Raw genomic sequence first — 12,083 nt, forward strand, 5'->3', positions numbered from 1 at the left:
GTTTTGAAACCCGGACCGGACCGGCCGGTCGAACCGGTTTAACCGTGAACCGGAAGCTATCCCGGTCCGGATATCACTTTAAAACCGGATACTAACAAACCCAGATAAAATCGGAAAAAACTCGGCTAAATCCCGCAAACCGGCGGTTGAACCGGCGGTCCGGGTCAAGTTCAGCACATATAAATAACTTAACCGAGCATATATAATACGAAATCATGTACTGTGTCTTCCATTCTCTTTCGATGTGGGACAAATTTGAGTGTATGTGGGTGTGGCTTCCTTCTTTTATAGTTCAGTCAGAATTTTTTTTAAATATTAATTTATGTGGAAGATAAGAAATAATTTTTTTATTAATATTTTGATGTTCTTCTATTATATCTTGTTGTCCTTGTTTAGATTTAAAATGATAAGAAATAGAATTATATAATTATTGCTCAAAAATATATACTAATCAATAACTGATAAATATGACAAATTTTTGTTTGGATATCATAAAACCAAAGGATGAACATATATATATGTATATGATATATATTAAAATTCAGTAAATTAGTGACCCACGGTCAGACCGGGTCGACCCGATGACCCGGTGACCCAGAAGGTTGTCCGGGTTGCTTTTCGGGTCGGGTTTAAAAACATTGGTCTACGGGCTCGAAAGTCGAAAAATTTTAAATTGCAAAACTGACCACATAGTAGACTTTACATGATATTATGACGGTTGGACTAACAAATGACGTCTAATTTCGACAAAAAATAAAGAAAATCATGAAATCTACCGGAAAATAACCTTATCGGTGGTTCTTTCGCAATGTCAAGCACCGAGGACGTCGTATTTAGTCACCATTGAAGAAACACAGCGCCAATTTTCCTTGTTCACGAGATATAACAAGATTAACGAACTTTCAATTTTTTCGATTAAAATGGAGAGGATATGGAAGAAAATGAAGTTCTCATAGCATTGGGTGTTATTTAAGCTCAAAAATCGGGTTGTTGAAGCATTAAGAGCTTCAAATTTAGTTGTTCATGATGGTTGGAAAATTGATGGCGGTGGTACAACCGTAAATAAGATAAGAAGATGGGGATATGGATGTAATTAACATTTTCGAAAGAAGCATTTCTGTGAATACATTGAATGGCAGAGGATTTAATAGGGAGAAAGTAGAAAATGTTGGAGAGAGAAAAAGAGGAGTCTAGTCTTACAATTGACTCAAGTTAAAGGTCCAATTTTGCAACCGTCCCAAAGAATAAATCAATAAAAACCAAATAAAAATTAGAAAAAAATAATAAACAATCTGAGGGATCGAACATGTCATCCATGTCCTTGACCAATAGATCATTAGTATATTTTTGAATAGTAGACGGAACACAACATTTTTAAAGAGGACGGAAAGTATTGTTAAAATTAAAAAATCTTAGATCCGACCTGGTAACCCGCGTATTTATTCGAATTATAAATGCTTAATTGACGATTTTATCCCTTTTCTTAATGAAGTATTTTGCCTTATCTCCAAAGACATTATGATGTAATTACATAAAAAACTAATGTTTCTTTTATAAACGACTTTTCAATTAATAGTAGGGGTATACCTTATAATATATGTAGTGATATATGAGTTATAACAAAGTACCTTATAATATATGACAATGATATATATGAGTCGTTGATGACATGGTGCAAGAGGTGAATTTGCACCATGTTCACCTAAAATTCAATATTTATCCTTTTTAATCCAAATTAATTTAATAAAATATGAACTAACAAGAAAATGTGAGATATATGTATGAATACATATCATTTAGTTTTAAGATTATGTAGTATAAAAACATAAATCATTTTGTTCTATGGTTTTAGGACGAAATGATTGAATAAATAGAGTTTACGATGATGATGCATAATAACATTGCTAAAAAAAAATCACAACTGCACCAGATCTAACTATTGAGTGAGACAGTTATAATATAAAGAGAGTACCTTATAATGCATGACAATGATATATATAAGTTATAACAGAGTACCTTGTAAGATATGACAATGATATTTCCGAAGAACGATGTCAAATAGATGAAATTAGCATTTTTATTTCTATTAATCAAATAGATGAAATTAGCATTTTTATTTCTATTAAATTAAACTATTTTAAAAAGACTAATATTAGTTTGACAACAGTGTAAGTCAATCTGCCTCTTCACAAGACTATGATCAAAAGATTCAAAACCCAGTGTGCTAGTCATAGAAACTTGTGAAACGTCAATGAACGCAAGGGATCTAAATTATCAAGTGTTGTCAAAGTCATTACCAAAATTGGAAATTCGTTATAGAGGTATAGGCAGCAACAACTAAATATTTTTTTTGGCAGCAACAACTAAATATAACTCACATGGTATGGTGACTAAAACTTGTTTTCCTAATTTGTAAGGATATGTATTTAACAACCGTTAACCAAAAATTGATAATTTGGTATGGATGTTGATCGACACCAAGAGAGGTGTCGATCGCACAATAAGTCAGCAGATGGTTCCGTTCAATTTTTAGAATTCTCGGTTTGAACTGTTTCGTTTTTAGGGATCATATATAAGGGAGAGGTCGACGTTTTGTGGGGGAATAGCCTAATTGTCGCCTCCCTTAGTCATTCAAAGATTTCTAAAAGTTTATGAGAGTTCTAAAATCATTTTCCTTGGAGTTTTTGTGTCTGTTCTCGTGAGACTGTCCTTGGGAGTGGAGATCTGTGGCAAGAGGTGTGTTTGAAGATTATTAGGAGGCTGTTTCGCCAGGTTTTAGTCAGAAATTCCTGTTGAAGAGGAGAGAGCTTATGACCATGGCAGATTTGAGCATGAGAATTCTCTGTTTCTGTGTTTTATGTATGGTGTTTTTGTGGTTCCAGTGTGATGCAATCCTATAAATATCCATGACTCGTAAAGAATTGGTTCAAGACAAATCAAGATCAAATTATAAAGATGTTTAAAGAAAGTGTCTAGATACAAAGAACTAATCTCCATCAATGATGATTAAAATCTCTCAAATTTATTCTTGATTAATTTATGTAATTAATTTGATTTATTTTGTATTTAGGTTATCCGCTTTTTAATAAAAGGGAAGTACACAACATAGTTTTTGTAGACTTTATATTTTTAATAAATGGTTACAAATTGTTACAAATAGGTTATAGATAGGTTATAGATTAATCCATATATTAATATTAATTGGTTACACCTAAATATTAGGGATATTCCAAATTGATAATTGATATATTAATGGTAACAAATAAATTCATGGATATTCCAAACTGTATTTTCGGAAGATTTTAGTCCTATATCACGTTGTTTTCAAAGATTTTTAAACACATTATTACAAATTTATTTTCTACAGATTTTAGCGATAGACCACAACGTTTAACCAAAGATAGATTACGAAATTGATAGATTAATTGGTTACAAGTTAAATAGTGGGTTAAAAGATAGATTACAAAATAAAATTTAACCAGTGTTATAACACGGTACTTATCTAGAAACATTAACAATATAAAACTTACAAAATAGGTGTCTTTTTTCAAGCCTTCATATTTAGCATGTGATTTTATTGCATAATGTTTTAGCCAAATTTTTTTAAAAAACAATCACATAAATTTTATTTTATATAAAAATTACAATATAAATAAAATGAATTTCAACCCGTGCTCTAGCACGTGTCTTAATCTAGTTGATTTGTAAATTGAGCTTATATAAGCTCATGTTTTCCTTCATTGTAAAGATATAGATTTTTGGAAAAAATAAAGAGAGAGTTTCTTACTTTTGAAGCTTAGGCTTTTATTTTACTTGTCTTTTCTATTGTGTGTGATTCCTTTAGAAAACAAGTTGAATCTTAATCTTTGTGTGCGATTAACTTAGATTTTGATTTGTGTTCTTATCACAAAGTCAATCCGCAATTTTGTGTGGCGAACTTCGTTCCATTATTCATCTCCATCCTATCCGAGTTAGTTAGAGAGGTCCTTAGACCAGCTATTAACTCACCCCCTATTTAAGCTCGTATCACCATGGCCCTGGTGGCTTCTGGGTTAGCTTTGGCCGCATTGGAGGCGTTTGGAGACAGAGATCTGCGCTGGAGATCGCAAGAAAATGATGCTCGGCATTAGTGTCAGTCGACACCAGGAGGGTCTCGGTCGAGACTAGGAGGGTGTCAGTCGAGGCCAGGAGGGTGTAACATCCGTGAACTAAAATCCCGGTTTAGGGGATTGCATAGGTCGATGCAAGAGGTGCATCGGTCGATGCATGTGCAATTCTCTGCGTTTTGACTTAAGTCAAACGCTGCGTTTTGGTCAGAGGAGAAAGGGGAAAACCCTTAGGGTCGTGTCTTTGTCTCATTAGACGTGTGTGGCCGTTTTTGAGAGAAAAGAGAAGGGAGAAAGAGTCCTTGAAAGTTCTTGGAGTTTTCTGGAGATTTGAGGCGTTTCTTGGTGAGATCTGTAGCTGGGATTGTTGTAGGAGCTTCCTAGAAGCGTGTTCTTGCTTGCTTGTTGTTCAGATTCGTCTTGGCACAGGCAAGTGCATGACCATGGCTTATCTAAGCTAGAGGAACCTTTAACTTGCTTGTTTGGTGTTGTTAGACTGGTTAGATTGTTGGTATGGGCGTTAGGAAGCTTTCTTGTGGCTTGGGAATGAGTTTCTGTGGTTGTAGGAACGAAATCCGGCGAGAAGCTTGGGGAAATCACGGTGCTCGATGTTGCGTCGATCGATGCATATCATGCATCGGTCGATGCAAGTGCGAGGACGGCGCGTAAAACTCTAGGGTTTTCGTGTTGCGTCGAGCATGCGTCGGTCGATGCAGACTGGGTATCGGTCGATGCAAGTTACACTTGCATCGGTCGATGCAGCTTCTGTGTCGATCGATGCTTCCCCATTTGGCATCGGTCGATGCATGTGTGGTGTCGGTCGATGCTAAGTCCTGGTTTGTTATGGTCGTTTATTGATTGTTGTGTGTTGGTTATTGATACTCTATTGCTTGTGTGTATAGCCCAGTAGATGGGAGGATTGCCTTAGTGAGTGTTTATAAAATACTCATGCATTGCAATATGTGTTTGTGGTGCAGGTAAAGGCAAAGTGTGATCGTGGAATCCAGGCAATGAAGAGGAGGATGTTCTAGGGACTCGGTTTTATGTTGTCTGGCATCGCTAGGTTGCTAGAGTTGGGTCATTAGAACATTGCTAGGTTGCTGGTTCTATGATTTATGTTATTTGGTTATTGGATATTGTTGATGTTATGGATATTGGTTATTATTATTTATTCCGCTGTTGATTGTGATTGTGGTTAGGTGGCTAGTGGGTATGGGACCACTAGTTGTAGTTATTTATTATATAATATTTATTATTTATTTATTAAAAAAAAAAAAAAAAAGAGTCGGTCGTTTCAGAGGGTGTCGGTCGAGACCAAGAGGGTGTCGGTTTACACTAGGTTGCAAGTCTTGGGCCAGTTTTGGTCGACACCAACCTTCGCCAGGTGTCAGTGTCAGTCGACACCAACCTTCGCTAGGTGTCAGTGTCGATCGACACCAGGAGGGTTACCACGTTGTATGGGAGGCCATGTCGGACACTATTATGCTGGACTCAGGTGGGAGAGAGGAACATATATAGTGCTTATTTTGTTAAGGAGACCTCGGAAAAGATTAGGGTTCTGAAGCTAAACATGATGAAGGCTCATGATCGGCAGAGGAGTTATGCTGATAGGAGGAGGAAGGATCTTGAGTTTGAGGCTGGAGACAGAGTGTACCTCAAGATGGCCATGTTGCAGGGTCCAAACAGATCATTGACAGAGAGACTAAGCTGAGTCTGAGGTACATGGGTCCGTTCAGAGTGGTTGAGCGGGTGGGACCGGTTGCATATTGGCTGGAGTTGTCTTATGCGTGTGTTCCACAAAATTTTCCATGTACCAATGTTGCGGAAGTGTCTTCACGAGGATGATCAGTTGTTGTCTAAGATTCCAGAGGATCTTCAGCCCAACATGACTTTGGAGGTGAGGCTAGTGAGGGTGCTCGAGAGGAGAGTCAAGGAACTTTGGAGGAAGAAGGTTCCTTTGAGGAGAGTCCTGTGGGACTGTGATGGTGTTGAGGAGCAGACTTCGGAGCGAGAGGCAAGGATTGAAGAAAGGTTCAAGAAGTGGTTCAAGAAGCAGGCCGAGGCTTGAGCTTGCCTAGCCTTGGTCCCAATTGTCGTGGTGGTTGTTGGTGAGGAGAAGTCTGTGACTGAAGCTGAAAGGAGTATTCCAGCCCATTTCTCTTGATACTTGGTCGCTTAGGGGTGGTTGGTTGTGCGACTAAGTACTAAGATGAGGTGGTTTTCAGGATAAGTGTTTGGAGTGAAGTTGTTATAGAAAGAGGAAAGTTGCAAAAGTGGAAAGTTCTAAAAACAAAAAGTTTTATTTGAGTTAGAATTTGTCCATTTTTAGTGGTTGTGAGCTTTGGTGGTGTTAGAATTGCGGAAAATACTAAGGTAGAATTGAGAGAATAATAAGAAAAGAGAATGAAGAATAGAATACTTGAATTAGATTTCTTCTCATGTTTGTTATACAACTTAATATAGAGATACAAAGGGCATATAGCCGTTAGTCCTAGAATAAAGACTGAAAGGGACATAATATGGCTTGTCTCGAGTTGGTGCATAGTGAAAGCGACCTTCCCTTCCTTTGGTTGACTCGCTATGCTTCACCAACCAACGCCACACGTGATTCTTCCTCTATGTGAGATATTTTATCTCTTCTAGATCCTTCTCACTCAAGGGCTTCTTGTTACCAGGCTGCTACTACACAACTCGATCTCATAGCCATTGTGGCCTAACGGTAAGAAGGCCTCGACTGTACGGACGCTTGTACGGACGCTTGTACGGACGCTTGTACGGACACTCGTACGGCCAGCCTTGATATCAAGTCCTAGATCAATAGGTGGGGCTCGTGTAGCCTTCATGACAGACTTTTGAGTCATCGTGTGGCCCGTGTGGCGGTCTTTTGAGACACTGTGTGGCCTTTGTGGCGGGCTCTTTAGCCAATTTGTGGCCTTTGTGGCCGACTATTTAGCCAATTGTGTGGCCTTTGTGGCGGGCTGTTTAGCCAATGTTGCATGTTTAGACGGTCCTTTAGGATGTGTGGCATGTTTAGACGGTCTTTCGGGATGTATGGTCTTTGTGACGGTCCTTCGGAATGTGTTGCCTGTTTAGGTGGTCCTTTGGGATGTTTGGTCTTTCTGATGGTCCATCGGGATGTGTGGTCTTCGTGATGTTCCTTCGTGGCGGTCCTCTTTAGGACATTTGTTTGGCCTTGGTGGCGGTCTATTTAGAATTTTTTTTTGTCTTTGTGGCGGTCCTGTTTAGGACATTTGTCGGCCTTAGTGGCGGCCCTTGTCGCATTTCGATGATCCTTGTGTGGTCATGAGATATTCTAGTGAAGTAATATGTGGTTGGTAGGACATTGTGATGTTTTAAGTGAGGCATGGGAGGGAGACCTGGTAAGGAGATAAGACTCAGACGTGTTCAGAACGGTTGGTCCTGAATGACTCTTTGGGGAACTTTTGTTCTCCTAGTACTGTCATATTCTAAGACTTTGTGGCTTAAGACTATGATTGATATATCGACTTCGGATGACGATCTGGTGGCGCGCTGTAGGGTGGTAACCCAAGAAACAAATATTGGATTTTCCTTATATTTTATGGCATGCGGGCTTAGGCTCGATGAGGAGCCAATACTATGGCATGCAGGCTAAGGCCTGATGAAAAGCCAACAAAAATTCAAGATTGAGACCTATGAGTAAGGAAAGTCCAAAAGTCGAGAGCAAATAATGGCTGCAACGTAAGTCTATCTCCTGGAGGTAACCTTCGTAGATTGCTCGGAGGAGGTGCAGGCCGTGGAGACGGTTGCAAGGGAGTCCTTGGCTGATGGTTGTTCAAGACTTGAGGATGAATCTATGTAGGTGGGGGAGAATTGTAACATCTGCGAACCAAAGATTGGGAATTTGGTATGGGTGTCGATCGACACCCCTGCTATGTCACCTCCCTTAGTCATTTAACGATTCCTACAAGTTCTTGAGAGTTCTAAAATCCTTTTCCTTGGACTTTTTGTGCATGTTCCTGTGAGATCTGTCTGTGGGAGTGGAGATCTGAGGCAAGAGGCGAGTTAGGAGGTTGTGATAAGCGGATTTTCACCCAGGGTATCAATTTCCTATGCAGTTGTAGTACAAAGGGTTATCAATCCAAATAGTTGTTTATGCTAGCAGGAAGGATGCAATCAGAACAATGCAAGTCAAGCCAAGCAATATTGGGGGCTTTGTCTAACAATCCTAAAATAATGAAAGAAAAGAATATAAACAAAGAAACCACACGACCTAAGCACTCGATGCAAGCATTCGAGTACAGGATCAGGTGGGGTGATCGAGTTAACAAATGAAGTATGAACAACTCGATGGGTTACACGAAGCAGGTGATCGTGTACCTGTTCGGGTAAGGGATCGAGTGATGAATGAAAATGCAAGCAATTAAGATACAAAAGCTTCTAAGGATGGGGTAATCGAATCGTAAGTATTCTTGACCAGTACATATGTCTTACATGCCTCAAGCAAATATTCCCTAGACAATGAATCTCTAAAATCTTGTTAAAACACTCTCGTGATAGAAACAATCAACCTTGATCACTCCCCTACCCAACTCTCGTTGGAGAAACATGACCAAGCAGGCAATAAGAACCGATTCATTATTGTCAGTAAACCCCTTACTCATCTAATCTCTTAGGCTAAGTGAGTAAACCTCTAGCATTGGTTGATTCAAGCATTTCATCTACACCTCTCGGTGGTAAAACACCCTAGATCTAATCTCACCCTCTCGGTTTGTTGACAGCATTAAGAACACCAATCTAGAAAGGAATTTATAAATCAAAAACAATCAAACTAAGACATCCTAACCGATCAAGAACACAAAATCATCTATCCCATCCCTAGAAACTTTACTACACTACTCGGAAATCATTGCAAGAAACATAAAAGCATATATGAACGAAAATTGCATTGTATTAAAAGATAGAGTAGAAGATAAAGAGTACAAAGTAGAAATCTAAAGAAAAGTGTTTTGAGTCGTTCAGTTCTCTCTCAGAAGCTCTCGCTCTCTGGTTTGAGGGTCTGCGGCGTGCTCGTTTGCGAGGAAGAAGAGGAGGGGTTTATATATGGAAACCCCTTTGACCTAGCTTCCCAGTCCTGCGCGAGGGTCCACTCAATGGGGTACACGAGGATAAGGTCGGGTTACTCCTCGGGTAGATCTTCGGGTTGTTTTTCCTGCTCTTGGATCCTCCTCGATCGTGTTGGGATTCGGACTGTTCTTCCAGCTTGATGGCTCCTTCGGGTACATGCTCGGATTTGTCCTTGTTTCTCCCCATTAAAAAAGTGAAATCCTACAGTTAATGACCTAAAAATGCTAAGATAAGGATATAACAATGCAAAATATGGACAAAAAAGGATGCTAAAACATGTAAATTAGAGAGTTATCATGTTGTTTCGTCGGTTTTTGGTCAGAACTTCTTGTTTAAGAGGTGAGCGCATGACCATTGTTGATCTAAGCTTGGGAATTCTTTGTTTATGTGTTTTATGTGTGATTGATTGATTTTCTTGCTTGCTTGTGGTTGTTTCGTGGTTCCCATGGCCCTTTGTGGCTTCTGGGTGAGCTTTGGTCGCATTGGAGGCGTTATGAGACGGAGATATGCACTTAAGATCGTAGGTGTCGGTCTAACCAATGCAAGGACGGCGCGAGGGCTCTAAGAGGTGTTGGTCGACACAACTAGGGTTTTTGATGGATGTCGGGTAGGTTTCGGTCGACACCAGGTTGCCAGTGTCGATCAACACCAGGAGGGTGTCGGTCGACAACCTTCGCTAGGTATCAGTGTCGATTGACACTAGGAGGGTGTCGGTCCACACCAATCTTCAGCAGTGGCTGGTACTTGTTTCCTGGTTTGATTGTGGTGTGTGTTGTTTGTCTGACATTGGATTCTCAATTGCTTGTGTGTATAGCCCAGTAGATGGAGGCTTGCCTCACTAAGTATTTGTGATAATACTCATGCATCTCAATGTTTATTTGTGATGCAGATAAAGATGTGTGATTGTGAAATCAAGAAAATGAAGAGGAAAATGCTCTAGTGGCTCGACTGGTTGATGTCTGGCTTTTGTTAGGTTGTTAGAGTTGAGTTTTTAGAATATTAACTAAGATTGTTGGTTCTTTGGTTTATGTTATTCTTTTGGATTTGTTGGATTGTTTTGGATTATGGATATTAGATTAGTTGATATTAGATTAATTGAGGTATTTCTGGTTTAATGATGTTATTTATTTCCGTTGTTGTATGGTTTAGGATTTAGGATGTTAATGAGTATAAAATAACTAGTTACTTATTATATTAAAAACAAAAAAAAAATAAATCGAGTCGTTTCAACATATGTAAAATCTAGATTGTTGATCAGCAATTGCAAGTTGGAACAGTAAAGGGATTTTTTCTTTGGTTTGCATGATCGAAAAGCATCTTCTACATGTAACACCCTCACAAATCGGAAGCTAGCGACAACAACAATGAGAGACCGTACCAAAACAAAAAAAAAAAGAGAAAAAAAAACTTTTTGTAGAAGGATCTAATAAGGAAGTGACATTTGGCGGAGAGATTCAAAGAGGAGGGAAGATGGAAGAGTGTAACCTAATATTTATGGCTTTGACGTGGGAGAATTGGAAGCGTTCGATCTCGGAAGAAGAATATAGAATTGATCTTTACCATATGTCATGTGGTCTAGTTACTTCTCACTTAATCGCTATGTCCAGTCATGTCTGCCTCAAGTAATGACTAATCCTTTACAAAAATCCGTCATATGATTACTCTCTACTTAATTCGATTATTTCCTAGCTAATCTGAGTACTTTTAGATTACAATTATAAAACAATTTTTTTCTTCAGTTATTAAACATTTAGACTAAGAGTTTGTGATGTTTTACAACAACCTAAATTCAAAATTTTAGTGAAGATAATTAACTTTGAAAAAATAATAATACAAAACTATAATATTATTTTCAAAACTGTAGTAAACACATGAAAATATATTTTTATGTAATTGTAGTTTTTTATTTTATATTGTAGGTTTTCAATAACAGGAACCAAACTATAAATTTAATTAATACCATATATTTCTTATTTTTCTTAATTTAATAAAATAATTAATTTTATTAATTAATTATTGTTTAATTTCTGTTTTTTTAGGCATTAGACCCACCCAAACTGGTTAGCGTCAAAGCCATTTTTTAATCAGCCGTTTAATGACTGTAGTGAATAGAGACGTAATTGTTATTTAAAAAAAAAAAAAAAAGAATGAGTCTCATTTAATATTGAAATTTCACTACTATTATATAATCTTGGTCCAATTTTTTTCTAAAAAATTCTGTCAAATAATAAAATAACAATCGGTGGACATGACTATTTAATAAATATGTTCGTCTTTCTAGACTCTTCTTTACTCTGTGTTCTGAAATTTTCTTTTATAGAAATGTGATAAAATAAAGAAATCTATATATACATTTTTAATTACATTAAGTTTTGAATCCATGCTATACATGGGTTTATTTAATATATTTTTGTAAAAATTATATATGAGTGATAAAGTTATGAAATATTAGGTTATATAAATTTTTAAATTACAATTGATTGGTAAAAATTTTACTTTTAAAAATATAAAAGTCACTTGGGTTAAAAATTCAAATCTGATCAAAAGAATCATGAAATTAATTGGACGTCCAGGCGAAGCAGATTGAACTGGTGACCTAGCATATCCTAAATCTTTTCTTTGACCATCAGACAAACAAAATATTTTTATAATCATGAATTAATCTTGTTTTCTTATATTTAATTGACCACCACCATCTATGACTTAGTGATTTAATTTTCATTGTTATCTTACTCTTCATATTCTTTCTCATCATTTTTATTATCAAATTTTTATGATAAATGTCATCGTTATTTTTACTGTCCAGTTCTTCATTATACTCATCTTCTTCCTCTTCCTCATCAGCTTCCTCATATTTTTCCGTTGAATAAA

Source organism: Camelina sativa, chromosome 17, assembly GCF_030686135.1.
Source record: "Camelina sativa cultivar CO46 ecotype springtype chromosome 17, ASM3068613v1".
NCBI lineage: Eukaryota > Viridiplantae > Streptophyta > Magnoliopsida > Brassicales > Brassicaceae > Camelina > Camelina sativa.